The sequence below is a fragment of the Cyanistes caeruleus genome, chromosome 3 (assembly GCF_971803275.1).
Source record: "Cyanistes caeruleus chromosome 3, bCyaCae1.hap1.1, whole genome shotgun sequence".
NCBI lineage: Eukaryota > Metazoa > Chordata > Aves > Passeriformes > Paridae > Cyanistes > Cyanistes caeruleus.
The window spans coordinates 87,071,363-87,086,013 of NC_141703.1; the positions used below are offsets into that span (position 1 = coordinate 87,071,363).

General features: G+C 43.5%; 1 protein-coding gene across 6 annotated transcripts in view; it reads left to right on the top strand.

The window, feature by feature from the left end:
* The first annotated feature begins 231 nt into the window (after positions 1-231).
* The window catches only part of EPHB6 (EPH receptor B6), a 68,136-nt gene continuing 53,716 nt past the window's right edge, over positions 232-14,651 (top strand). For 2 of the 6 annotated variants that reach the window (XM_086882546.1, XM_086882550.1), the window contains exon 1: positions 232-717. The gene's annotated coding sequence lies outside the window, so the exon portion shown is untranslated. The other 4 variants (XM_086882545.1, XM_086882549.1, XM_023939347.2 and 1 more) reach the window with 3 other exon arrangements.

Genomic DNA, 14,651 nt, shown 5'->3' on the forward strand with positions numbered 1-14,651 from the left:
CTCCAACTTCCCTGCTCAAGCAGGGTCATCCCAGAGCACACGGCATAGGATTGTGTCCAGACAGTTCTGGAATATCTCCAGTGAGGAAGGCTCCACAACCTCTCTGGGCAATCCATCCCAGCGCTCAGTCACCCGCACAGTAAGGAAGTTCTTCCTCATACTCAGCTGGAACTTCCCGTGCATCAGTTTCTGCCCATTGCCCTGTGTCCTAGTGCTCGGCACCACTGAGGAGAGCCTGGATCCACCCCAACACCCTCCCTGCAGATACAGACACTGCTGAGCCCCCTCTCAGACATCTCTTCTCGAGGCTGAACAGGCCCAGCTCCCTCAGCCTTTCCTCGTAAGAAAGGTACTGTTAATAATCTTTGTAGTCCTCCACTGGACCCGCTCCTGGAGCTCCGTGTCACTCTTGGACTGAGGGGCCGAGCACTGGACACAGCACTCCAGGGGCGCCTCACCAGGGCTGAGTGGAGAGGAAGCTTTGGAGGTGGAGTACAAGGAAGCACAGATGCACGAACTTGGGGCTGGGTTATGCAGACCAACAGGAGATGGCACACAGTAACACGGATTTCAACAGCGTCAAGACAGACTGACCAAGGATCAATCTTGTGCGGCCACGCTGTCCTTGCTGACCTGACCCTGGCAGGGGCTGGGGCTTGAGCAGAGGTTGGGGCGGGCACAGCTGCGGCCACGCTCGGGATCCCCGGAGAGCCGGCGGTGAGGGAAGACCCTTTTGGAAAACCCCCTTCTCCAAGAGGCTGGGTGGGGGAAGCGGGAGGGGTTCGGCAGCACAGCCTGGGATCGCGGAGGGAAGCCGGTGCCGCCCAGCGACCCGCCCAGCGGAGCGGCTCCGAGGGGAGGGAGGGGAGGCTGGCGGCGGCCGGGGGAGCCGGCGGGCCGTGAGGCACAGAGGATGGCGATGGCCGCGGAAGTGACAGGAGTGGCTGCAGCCGCCTCGGAGTGCGGGATCCCGCAGCGCCCCCACCCCCATTTGCCGTCGCTGGGCTTCTGCGAAGGAAAGCAGGTCGGGGGGGCGGAGAGAGAATGGAGGAGGGGCACGGCGAGGAAGGGAGGGAGGGAGGGGGGAGAGAAAGCGAGAGAAAGCGAGAGAGAGAGAGAGAGAGAGAGAGAGAGGAGCCCGGAGAAAGGGACAAGGCAGATCTGGGAAGCGAGAAGAAGAGAGACTCCTGCAGGAGGGGGAACCTGGGCGGGGAGAGGACATTCCCAGCGAAGGGCCTGGAGGGGAGCGCAAGGATCGGGACTGCTCACAAGCATCCGACTTGTTGAAAGACGTCGAGCGAGGCCAGAGGCTGTGCCCGGGGCCGGGGGACAAAGCGGCGCTGGCCCGCCGGGATGGTGCAACTCGCGCGGTGAAAATGGTCTTTGTCCAACTTTTCTGATGCCGGGAGGCCGGGCGGCACGTCTCTAGCGGGAAGGGCTCCTGCGAACACCGCTCGAGTAATGCTGGGAAGTGGAGGGGGTGTTGCTGGAGTCCTGCACAAGGTACCGCGGCGGCGGGCGAGGACGGGCATTGTGAGTCCGGCCGGGGCGCTCGGAGCCGGCGGGACGTGGTCGCGGGTACCCGCGGGTCTCTGCCATCCGGGGGAGGGGGCACAGAACAAACGAGGACTACTTCGGAAGGGGTTAAAAGTCCGCAGGTGATGTTTTTTTCCTCCTTTGCCGGCGTGTGCTGTCGAAAGGCTGCGTTACCGGGACGCTCCCCCGAGCGCGCCTCTGCTGTCAGGTGCCGGCTGTGGGCACGGCAGGACAGAGGTGGGGAGTCGGGTCACGGCCTCTCCGCTCACAGGGATTACCCCCAGAGCCCTTCCGCACGGCCACGGTGCGCTTGCACCGCTCCCGTGAGCGGTGTTTCCCCTCTCTCTAGCCCCCTGAAGAGCCCTAGGGAAATGCTGCCTTTGAAGTAGGGCTCGATGGATGCTGCTGTGGGTTCCCGATCCTCGTGGAACGACACAGGGGAGGCTGTGTGGCCTTGTCTGTGGGTAGGGTTGCTCAGCGCTCCTGTGGGGGACAGATGGTTGTATGAGTGCTTGTGGCAGAGAAAAGCCATGTTAGGCTATTTTTCAAGGAGATGATGCAAGTTACTACTACTCAAACTAAATAAATCTGTGAATGTGGGAGGGGCTGTTGTGATGGGTAATTTTAATTTTGCCTTTTGTGGGATACACTGAGATGATTTCACTTACTCTGAAGTTTCTCTTGCTGTTACCACATTCATTTGGCTGGGGAGGAGAGTGAGTATCGCCTCCCTTTCCTACAGGTTCCAGAAGTCATAGAGTAAAGATGGGGAAGGAAATCTCCCAAGGGGCATCCTTCACTAGCAATGATACCAGTTCATATGGATTCATGGTGAAGTGGAGTGAGAGGGCAAATGGAAACAACAAAGTCAAGGAGAGCTGGCTGCCGCCGCATACATCTGTTACAGAGGCAAATCTGTAGCCTCAGATGCAGTGAAGGAGGAGGCTTCCTTTTTCATTGTTATATGGGTTCTAATCCGAAACATGGAACTGGATGTGGGTACACCTCTTGTTTAGTCAGAGCTGATCCACCTGCCCTAAGCCATTAATACAAGATTTATTGGCTATTCTTCATTCCCAGTTTGAAATAATTCCAACCTAATAATCCTCTTTTGATGTCTCCCCATTTAATTGCAGAAAAAAAAATACTGTTTTTCTCTAGAAGTTCACTCGCTAAATTCAACACCTTGCCCTACTTCAGTTTGCTTTACTAATGTATTGGCAGGCTTCAGATAACTGCACATAATTGCATCCTTTCCTTTACTGCTTTTTGCATGTACGCTCTCTTAGCTAAATTACGCATGTGCAGTTTTTAATTCCTTGACTTGTGTGCCCCTCTAGCCACTAAACGTTTTTTCTTGATTTCTGAGTTCTGTCCTATTTGACATTCTTGCACTTGCACTGAGCTGCTCAGAATTATTTGCATGGCCGTGTGTTTTGATACATGGGAACAGCATCACTTTGGGGCACTGGATATTGTATGAAGTCGGATTGTATGTCTTTCTATTTTCATCACCGAAACCCCACAGAAAGGCATGTTTTCTTGCATTGTTCTGAAGTTCTCAGCTCTTCCAAGCTGTTATCTGTGGCAAGAACAGCTTAGGTTGTGGAGACTTTTTGGAGAGGGCTGGGGAGGAGATGTCTATTCTCTTTTCTTTTGCCCAAGGCTGCTACTGTCTTTGCCTTCTGTATTTTACTTGGAGGCTGACCAATGGCACAGTGTAAATCCTTTTTGGAGGGAAGGCAGCTGGTGGCTCCAAGGAGACAGCTGCTTATTCTCCAGCATGCTCCCATAGGCTGCCAGCAGATGTGTCTGACAAGGGAGCTCATGCCTCAGTCCACTGAGAATTGTCTTCTTTATGCCTGTACAGATTCACTGTGTACATCCCTCTTTGTGCCCAGGTGCAGATGGCTTCCCCTTCTCCCCTCTGATACTGCATGTGCCATATGCAGAGAGTCATGTAAGAGATGAGTGTATTTTCTCCCCCCTTATCTTGTGTGCCTCCAATTAAGACAGATTTGTTTTTTGGCCAACGTTCCTTCCCCTGGATTGTCAGAAGATTTATGCTTGCTTTTTCTCTGGTTCAGGAATGCTCCTCTCTCCAGATCTGCTCTCCCTAAAACCTTGGTTTCCTTGTATTTCATTGTCCATCTGCAGTCCCTGTGCAGAGGGTTAACCTGAAGTCCCTACAGATTAGTGCAGAGTACGTTTGAAGTACACTTAAGGTTACACAATATATTTTTATTTTTCATTTTTGTGGCCATGTTGCATATGTTTACTGCACACATAAACAATAGAAGGTGGAAGAAGTACAAATTGGTGTGTGTGGTCAAGCTAGAGCTTTATAATGTCATTTAGCTACCAAACAAGAGGGCAGTGTCTTCTAAAAAGGATGCTGTTATGAAAAAGTATTTATTAAGAATATTACAGATTGGCTGGTTTTGGTTATAAACGTGATTTTTTTCTAAAAGCTCAAAGACTTATTTCTGTGAGAAGTTGATTAAAGGTTTAGGGGGAAACTGATGATCCCCTATAACATTATCATTATTTAGTCTTGTTTGCTGTTATTTTTGTTCCTTAAACCTGATTTAATACTAGATTGATGTTACATCTTGCTGTTGATTTTGATTTTGTTAGCAAGTTTTGTATCACCTTACAGAAATACAGGTAAGGTTTTCTTCCAGCTACTGACTCCACACATTCAGCGGTTTTCCTACTCATTATGACCTTATACTTTAGCTTCTACCTGATAAATCCTGGGCTGGATATCACTCCTTTCTCCATAATTGCTCTTTGGCAGGTAACCATAAAGTGTCATGGGCTTCAGGGGTGTACACAAGTGTAACACAGGTGTATTTTGTAAATAATTCTGTAGATGTTGTACAACAGCAAACTAGCTCTCTTTCTCCAGTGCTGCCAACTGTGCTATGCAGATAGACCCCCAAAAGGATAAAAGCTCCTTAATTGCTCGTGTCAGCCATAGCAGTCAAACATGTGAGCAGCAAAAAAACATTTCATGTTGTCACTCTTCTCACACTTGATTTATACGAGGAGTTTTAAACTTAACAAACAACTACACTAGTACTTCCTTCTCAGAGGTGTGTGTTGTGCTTTCAAGAAATACTCCTCTGCCACCAGAAATAAAAATTTATAGGGAGTGTACTGTTAATATATGTTGTGTTTTAAAAAATGCAATTAAAATGTGTGCACTTTTTGGAGATCCTGGCACATTATTTTATACTGAAGGCACTGTCTTGCCTTTTAAAAAGTCGCTTAAAAAGAAGCTGATGCTTCTGTCACAGAGGTCCTACTTGAAGATTGTTCTTGAGACCACTTCTGACAAAAGCTCTTCTAGTCACTGGTTTCAATTTTCCATGCCTGCAGAGGCCCCTGTGCATTCTGCTACTCAGACCTGCTTGTCAAGAAGATTTTTGTTGAAACATTTCACATGCACACCCCCACTCCCGTGTGCACGCGCGTGTGCGCATGCTTGTGTGTGCACACAGCTACGGGCAAGGAGCGGAAAATAGGCTGTCCTGGTAGCAGAGAAGATGCTGGGTACCGTAAGAACACAGCCTATCCAGCCTCAAAAGTACAGTCTTACATATGAAAGCTGAATCCTTGAGGTCTTGATTCACCTTAGGATGGAAATTCTCACCAGCCCAGACCTGCACATTGAAACATACATGACTTCATTTTCAGACAGGCTTTTCTTTTTTTTTTTTCCCCTGTCTCCTTGAGCTTGCCAAGTAAATGATTCCTCTGCTGATTCTGCAGTTTCCAAGTACAGTTTTTTGCTCTGTGCCATGTCTCCCGAAAATATCCAACGTGTCTAAATCATGTAATTAAACCCTAGAAGCTAGAGACTGAGAACTACTGGCTCTTTGTAAGATATTTCTGTTTCAGCATACCGATGTTTCTCCAAGTTACTGTAAAGCTTTCAAAGCTCCCTAAATGACCTGATCTCTCTCCCACTTACTGCAAAACACTCACATGATATGAATCTGCTTGGCCCAGCTGACCACTTCAGAGGCAGTGTGTAGGATACAGACGCCTGTGTGGAAGCCTTTAGCATCAGGCTTACCACAGGTTCTCTCAGATCCTGGGTATGTCTGCAAATGGAAGCATGGTTCCTTGGCAGAACTCTCTGATCTTCTTAACTATTCTCTAAGAAGAGTGGGATGTCACAAGAGGGACAGTATTACAGAGATTTCTTAGCAGGTTTTGAATAATTTCAGTTTGAAAATTCAAACTGGACTGTTTATGAGACTGTTTGAATTTTCAAATGTTAGGTTTCACTCACAGCTAGGATCAATTTCATTCCGGTACGCAGAATCTGGAAGGCTTTCTGCACCAGGAAGATGTTTGAAATTACTCCTTTTTGGGTTTGAGCCAGGAAGAAGCTGCTGGAAGCACAGCTGGATTGGGATGTGTGCCTGCAGTTGTCTCCCAGATGGTCCCTTCCGTTCCTAATGTCAGTAGGCTTTCAGCTGGTGCCAGCAGCAATGGGGATGCAAATATGTAGTGACATTTTCACTTTTCAGTGAGTTTGCTAATTCTGTTTGGTGCATGTGTTGTCCCACACTATGGTATCAGGAATGGAATAGTTCTCTTGAGGAATGTTTGTTTCATTGCTTGTGCAGAGAGGATCTTAGTGGTCTTCTCTTCTTCCAGTATCTAACAGTGTTAGAAATACATAAAGATGCAGTACCACGTGATGTGAGAACAGATCCTGGTGACCTGAGTATAAATCAGCAGTCTATTAAAGTCTTAGGGGATAGATAGAGGCTTGACAGAGGGAATTTTCTTGGTTTGCACGTGCCTTGTTCTGCTGGGACATGTATGTGGAGTCAGATGCTGAAGAGTAATTACTCTTCATTTTGAGCCTTATTGTAGCTACCTTTTTGCTTGGGGCCCCAGGCTGAGCACCAGAAAGACATTTGGTGAAATAACGTAATGGGAATGATGCATGACTTGTGCTCCTTGTTTCAGTCAGAAGTCCTCTTAACTCAGACTGCAAGAATGGTGTTGACAGTTGTGTGTTTTTCATGAATAATTTTACCAGTCTTGAATTAGAAGTGGCTCTGGATGGTCTCAGAGAGCTGCAGGTTCTTGGAAGAGCTAAGGACATCCTCAGATAGAAGATGGAGGGCCCTGAAGGGAGGGTGGCCCAGAGAAGGCCAGGAAGAGGGGTGAAGCACCTCTCCTGAAGACAAGCTGAGAGAGCTAGGATTGTTCAGACTGGAGAAGACTCTGGAGTGACATTACTGTGTCCTTCCAGTACATGAAGGGGATATGAGAGAGCTGGAGAGGGACTTTCAGCAAGGGCATGTAAGCAATACAACATCTAGGAAAGACTTCAGACTTGAAGGGTTGGTGTAGAGGAAGGAATTCTTTACTCAGAGTGTCGTGAGGCACTGGAACAGGTTGCCTGGAGAAGCTGTGGATGCCCCATCCCTGGAAGTGTTCAAGGCCAGGCTGGATGGGGCTTGAAGCAGCCTGATCGAGTGGAAGGGATCCCTGCCCATGGCAGGGGGATCAAGATTGAATGGTCTTTAAGGTCCCCTCCAACCCAAACCATTCTGTGATTCTGTGAAAAACAATTAGTGACTAGATCCCTGTTACCTGGAAAGAATAGCTTAAAAAATGCTTTCCTAAATATATTTTTTTGATTATGTCTAATGGGTTTCCCCCCAAAAAGTGTGCGTGATAACGGAGTCGAAAGAAAACAAATCATGATACCGCGTAAAAATAAAAACGTTAAATTCTTTAAAAGAATTAAGCTACAACAGATCTTATTCTGTTCAATAAATTAACACCTACTGGACAGTCCTGATTGAAAGGATCAGAATAGGTTCCATTGAATAGTTGTACATTTCCTGCTTCTCTTGGCTGATGGTCTGTACCAGGTCACTGTATCTAATAGTGTTGAAAAGAATTGTGTATATGGAAATCAGAGTGGGAAGGGAGAATTTGCCCTAAACCCTCAGAAAGTTATTTTAAAATTCGTTTATAGATGATTTTTTTTTTCCAAAATGTTTAGCTTTCCCATCCTCCAGCCAGATCATAGCAGATCAGCCTGGCATTTTCTGCTTTTTTTCTTTTGTGCCTCTGAACCTGTGGTGTTGAAATTGGATGGTCCCTGGCTTTATGGCACTAATGCAAATGCACAGAGACTATTTGTGTTCGACTGCGTGAACTTCTGTGCCACAGCACTGATGAGCTGGGAGCTCAGTGAAGAGCAACAGAAGTGATTAGGTGACTACAGGGAATTTTTAAAATGCTATTAAAAAGCACTAGCTTACTGATGAGTGAAAAGGGTTTGCTCTGGAGTAGCTGGAGTACCTAAAAGACTATTGATGGGATCCCAGGCAATGTGATGGCCAAAGTGAAAGAGCTGGCTCAAATTGCCCAAAGTAGATGGGTTTGGGTTCAGTATTAAGGTGTGATTTCTTCCAGCAAAGGTCCATGTAGACTGTAGAAAGTCATGGAAGCCCTACTGGTAATGACATTTAAAAATACTACTAGGGAAGCTTAAAGAAATACACCGACAAAAATCCTGCATTTGACCAGGGGCTGTAGGCCAGATGTTGTCTAAATAAAGGTGCCCATCCCCCTCATTTCGTTTCTGTTATTCTAGTCTTACCAACAACTGCGGGAGGGACTGCCTTCCTGACAGAAAATCTATCTTGGATCTGCCCTGTTACAACCAAGACTGGTTGATATCCAAGGAAAGGAAGTGGTGTATTGTACTCACTCCATTCTAAATGTAATCCTTTGGTTTTGAGGTTGGACGTGGTTGTAACAAGAGCAGCGAGCCCCAGCATCCACACTGAAATATAAATAAGCCTTTGAGACACTGAGGAGGCAGGATGAACTCTGAGATTTATGTGTTGTTGCTTTCATCTCTGGCACGAAAAATAATACAAACATGCATTAGAGAGAGATGCTATGAGCCTGAAATATCTTTCTACCATAACCTGCTTGGCCTTCCCTTTTCCTCTTAAGACTATTTCTGTTCTGCTGAAGTATTAGTGGCACATAATGTTCCCATTTCCTGAGGGTGGAAACATCGAACTGGAAATGCAGGATGGAGGAGGAGGGAAGGACCTGAGAACAAAATTGGCTGCTCTTCAGGCTCTGCCAGTGGCAAGTTCAAATTTTTGGTGGAGCTCTCTAACCCTTTTTGCTACACATGGGCTCCTTGTGATCCTTCACTGAACTCAGGTAATTGTTCTAAGCAGTCATTGCCATTCAGATCATCTCTTCTTTCCAGCCTTCGTCTGACTTCTTTTCTTCAAGCTACCATTTCTGCTTCATTTTCCTCCCGATTGTCTCGGAAATGAGAGCCAGTTTTGGGCAACTTGATTCCCAAAATCAAAGTGAAAACCTGGACAAAGCCTTGAATCAACCTGAATCATTAGTGTTGTTCTCTAAATATCTAGATGTTGACAAAAGTTAAAATAAACTTAATATTAAAGACCAAGTGAGATGATTCTCTGTAGTGTCTGTTCTTGTTGCTCAGTTCAGTCATTTTAGCAGTGAGACCAAGGCACTAAGAGGAAAGACAACTGATTCTGAATGAATATTACGGATTTCAAGACTGAAAGTGAAGACAGCAAAACTGAAGAAACCATCTATTTTCTCAAAGTCTTTCCAGTGTAAGTTCTAGGTCTCATAGTTCTTTTCTCTGTGTTCTCGAGAGATTGCTGCCAAGGTAGCTCCCTTAATTGCCTGGTATGGCACAGTGAAGTAACACCTCCTGCAAAAATGGTTGTTGACAGATTGTAGTAAGTGTTGGTGTGCACTTCTCAGAGTATGACCAGCACAGTGCAGGGTTGTTTCATGATGTTTTAGTGCCTAACATGAACATGAGACTCAAACTAATGGTAGAACAGACAGAATTCCCGTCTAGGCAAACAGTGGTCATAAAAGAATGAAGGCTGTGTGGTAGCGCTCTTCTCTGAGCCATTTTCTCCCTCCCTCATAGCTTCCTAGTTTTGTGCATATATTTCCACATCAAACACTCTAATTTACATGCTGGAGCTAAAGCTTGTATATTGTACAGCCTGTTGGTGCAGTCAGCAAAATGTAAGGGAATCAGCTTGACTGAATATAATTTTTTATTCTCACTACCATTTGGGGAATATGTTATGTTACAGCCCTCTGTTGGGGCAACCTTATGAACTCAAAAACTGGTATTTGCAATTCTTTGGGGTTATAACTATGGAGATGGAAGGTAGCTGGTAATCACCTGCATGGAGTGAAGGTAGGAGAGTAGGTTTGGACAGCAAGGTCAAGGAAGTGAAAAAGTCAGTAAAGTGATTGTGCTTTAGTGCTTTTGTGCCTTGTTGTTTTACAAAGAAGCATTCTTGCTTCTCTTAACAGGAATAAAAACAGTGATGATAAATAGTGCTAGTAATTAAATAGTTTTAAAAGTAGCCTCTATCTGTGAGTGCATGAAGCCTACAATTTGTGAACCAAGCTCTATGACAGCCCAAGGCTGTGAAACTGATTAAAATGGAAAAAAGTAGTTTTAATTAACCCTTAAATTATGAAGCACATTCTCTGAAAACCCAAGCTGCCTCATTGAAGCCAGAAAGGAGGTTAATAAAAAGAGCTGCACTTAAATTAAGATGCTTTAATATTATTAGTCCTTTCTGTAATCTGTTTTGAAATGACAGCTTCTCTCATGGAATGAAAGGCAATTTCAAAATGATGGGAATTCCCATAGAAGAGGAACATTATCTTTTAACCGGCTGTCACTGCTGCCACTATATCCCAATACACAACATAACCTTGGATACTGTGAATACGAATAACATGCATTTTCTGCTTATGCTAAACATTTCTTGCTGTAAAACCCTCATGAAGTCAAAAGGAAAATTAGATATGAAGACAGTAAGCATATTTTTGCAAAAAATGAAGTTCTTTACTGCAGCTGAAGAAAATATTAATCCTTACTAAAGGATTTTTCAAACTGGTCCACAATGAACAGTTTAAGAAAAGTATCTTCAGCTTGTTCTTTTTTTTTCCCTCCATTGTATCTTTTGAGTGTTTATGCATGGATCTTGGTTCATATGTTTCTAGACATGACATGTAAGGCTACATTCTTAAATTACAGAGGGAAAGAGCATTAGTATAAAACATCTCTTTTCTTAGACTTATTCATATCTTAGTTTTGCAAGCCACTATCACTTTTGCTCCTGTTCAACCCTTCAGGCCCTTGATTTGTTTTCCAGTGTCCTGAGAGTGCCTTTAAGGCTGTTTTGCCTCTCTGTGTTTGGGTTGTCTGTGCAGATTTGCAGTTGCGTTTGCAGACTTGGTCAGCAAATGTCAAGGTGATTTTTCTGATTTGTGGCATTGCTTGACTGGCCATTGCAAGCACTGTGCTTGGCTTCTTTACCACTTTCCATCCATTAGAAATCAGAAATTCGTCTATAATAACTTTAATTTCACTTGAAGAAAAAAAACGCATGATCAGCATTGCTGAGTAGATGAGAACATGATTTTCGGGACATTCTCTTTACGTCACTGTCGTGGTTTAACCCCAGCTGGCAGCTAAGCAGCACACAGCTGCTCGTTTAGCCCCTACCCTCCCATCCCTCAGTGTGATGGGAAGGAGAATGGTAAAAAGGTAAAAGACATGGGTTGACATAACAGCAATAAGAATTCTCAGTTTAATGACTGGAATAAAATAATAACAATACTGTGATGGTGGTGATGATGATGATGGAAAGCAAAGGGGGAGAGAGGTATAAACCCCAGAAAACACAGCTGATGCATGGTACAGTTGCTCACCAGCTGCTGATGGATGCCCAGCACATCCCTGAGCAGTAATCAACAGACCCTGACCATCTCCCCTCTGCTTATGCACTGAGCATGACTTCCATAGTGTGGAATACCTCTTCAGCCTGTTCAGGACAGCTGTGCCTGGCCTTGCTCCCTCCCAGCTTCTTGTCCATCTCCTCAATGGCAGAGCATGGGAAATTGAAAAGTTCTTGATTTAGAGTGATCTTTACTTAGCAACAACTAAAACATCTGTGTTATTAAGAGTATTCTCAATCCAAAACGCAGCACTCTGCCAGCTCCTAAGAAGAAATTTAACTCTATCCCAGCCAAAACCAGGACAGTAACACATCCTCTGTTTAATAACCATTTGTGAAAATGTGTTATTTCCCTTTCCCTTTCAAATACCAAAATAGGATGCATATTTTTTCTTGTTTTCAGATGTCTTCTGTTATAAAATTTCAGTGAATTTTAGGGTGTTTGTTTAAACTTGCGTCAGAGGAGGAAGTGTCAATTTTCAAAGAATTTTTAGTACCACAGATTATTTTCACCTAGAAGTAAATAATGTGGTGATCTTCAAGGACACTTGAGTCTAGTATTCTAAACTTAAAATTTTGTGTTTAGAGTTTTGGGAATACAACATTTTACACAGTGCTTGACAAAGGTTTGCTGCTGTGCCCTGGAGTTTGTGAATTGTGTATTTTTTTCCTCGCTGAAGCCTTATGTCTTCCTTTTGTACAGATGAAAGTATAATTGTCAAAGATAAATTATACTTGAAGCTGATAACATCATATTTATTTCCACACAGATAAAAGTGCAGAGATCTGTGCACAGTTGTACTGAGAGAAGTATCCTGAGAAATTAGGGTAAAATCAATAGCAGGACAGTGAAACCATACCCAGTGGGTACAGTTGTCATCTTCTCTTACCATCAAAGAAGATAAATGTGATGGACAGCTGTTAATTCATTTCTCCCTGTTTGAGAACTCTCCTTTATTTACTGTATAAAAATTCAAAGGGGGTAATTTCTGTATCAGTTCAATTCCTGTTATATTTTAGAAGTTTCTATCAGGAAGTAATGGATAACATAAAGAAAAAATAATTTCTTCACATTTTTCATTCTGTCATGCTGTTAATATTCTAGATTTTGCTTCCAGGTGTTAATGTTAGAAACTTGACTAAAATTGCCAGTGTCTCTTTGAAAACTACACAAATCTCTATAAAAATTGTCAGTGAAGCCAAATCTTGTGAGGTGGAAAGATTTTTTTTCAGGAACTTAAAATTGTGTTTAATATGTATGTAATTCAAGTACATAATAAATGGAAGAAACAATCTGTATCTTTAATTAGAATATTTTTTAAAATTTCTGTAGTTTCAAGTGATCAGTGTCCATCTTTGTTAGGCATAGCAAAACATGATGTGGAGGCATTGAGAAAGTCTCCAGAAACACAGGGCAGCTGTGAATGAATTTTTCTTGGGAGGAAAGACTAGATTTACAAGCTAAGCTGCAAAGCTACTCTAGCCAAGTGTGTGTCATGGCAGAGAAGAGAGATTTAAGGGAAAGCACTGTAGTTATCTAAAGAGATGCTAACCTGGCCTCCTGTGTGGCTTGGGAGACGGCACAGAGGCTCGGAATCTCCCCAGACACCTTCGGGCTGCTCCTAGGGAGTCATCGGGAGGGAGCTGTTCAGCTGTCCATAGTTCCCTTTTTTAATTAGTGCAGATCTTAGCTGGTGAACGTGATTCAGCTCAGTCCACTGACTGCCGAGGTCACTGGAGTGATTGTGCCTCTAAGTTGCGCACCCTATTCAAGCTCAAGGGTTTAATAAAAATTCATGAAAATAAGCGTCTCTTTCTTCCCTATAAGAGCTATGGAAGTTCTTAATTTGGATTCCACTAGGAAATGTATAATCAGAGCATGGAAGATCAGCTTCAAGACTCCTGATGTTTCCATGGTAAACAAGGAAATGAATGCCTTTCTTTGGAGAACATTCAGAATCAGCTTTTGGAGTGTCATTGTAAACTTAAGGGATCCCAAGAGAGACAGACACAACTCTATCTTAATAATCTGTAGGAAGTAAAGCTGGCTTCTTCATAGAAGAAATATTTTATGAAGTATGCTCTTGAGGAATAGTTATTAGTTATACATTTCATCTAGAGCATTTCTCTCAAAATTAAATAAATCAACAGACTGTAAAAAAATCCATAAGGCTTTTTTTGATAAATTCTACTCTCAGATATTTTCGAAGTAGTTTGGAGTCATTAAAAATAATCTAAATTAGTAACAGAGGATGAAAGGATATACAGCAACTATCAAAATGAGCTATTTATTTAATCAGTCATTTTTCTGTGGTGTTTTATGTGCCCCAGTGACAGAATTTTTGAAGAAAACGCATTAACTTCATTATATTAAAACCCTGAGGGATAAATTATGTGTTGCTCCCCCCCATTCACTTCCTGTTTGGGGCGTAGAAAGATTTCTATGAATAGCAGTTATTGTAATTATTGTCTAAGAAAGAAGGTAGGCAGTATTATGTCATGCTCAGAGTGCTGGACAGGCACTGAGTGACAGCTTTTCACAACAGCATCATGAGATTTATCCCAGTGAGATGCGTGACCATTGCTGCAAGGGCATCCCAGTGGCAAAAGAGAAATTATAGTAGGACAGAAATGGGGGCAACAAAGGAGGGGGGGAGGCCTTTTGCTTGATGTGTAATACTATCATGATTCCCTATTTATCATGAATGAGAGGTATTAATTCCACTTTTTGTACTCTGCCTAAATGTGATGAATCAGTGTGCGGCACAAATTAATTGGAATAGTAGTTTATTGACTCTCCCAGATGTTGTGCTCATTTATGTTTTTAATGGCTCTTGCTGAGGGATAATATTAAGCTGATATGAGTCACAGTGCAAAATGTGCAGGAGGAGGAAAGACTGTGTTTGCAAAGGTACAGCATTTTCTCTACTCTGGAGAATTTTTGAGGTGCATTTATTTTGCATTTATATCTTTGTGTGAGGAAGAAGTATGACAGATACGGGGAAAGTTTGTGGAATCAAGTGTAGCAGAGGGAAGTTAGACCCGTATTATGATTTCTGCTGTGAAATAGGCCTAGAGGAGTCAGTTAACAATGAACGAGGAAGAAGCATTGTTCCTGTGGGAGGAAACAAGATGATTTGGAAAAGTTCTTGGAACAGATAAGAAGAATTGAAAGCATAAAAAATTTGGCACTGTTACGATTTCAGCTGCTATTAGTAGAACAATTTAAAATACGTAAAAATACTTAGTTGCACGAGGATAGATATCTTTCCAAATCTGTTTCAAGTT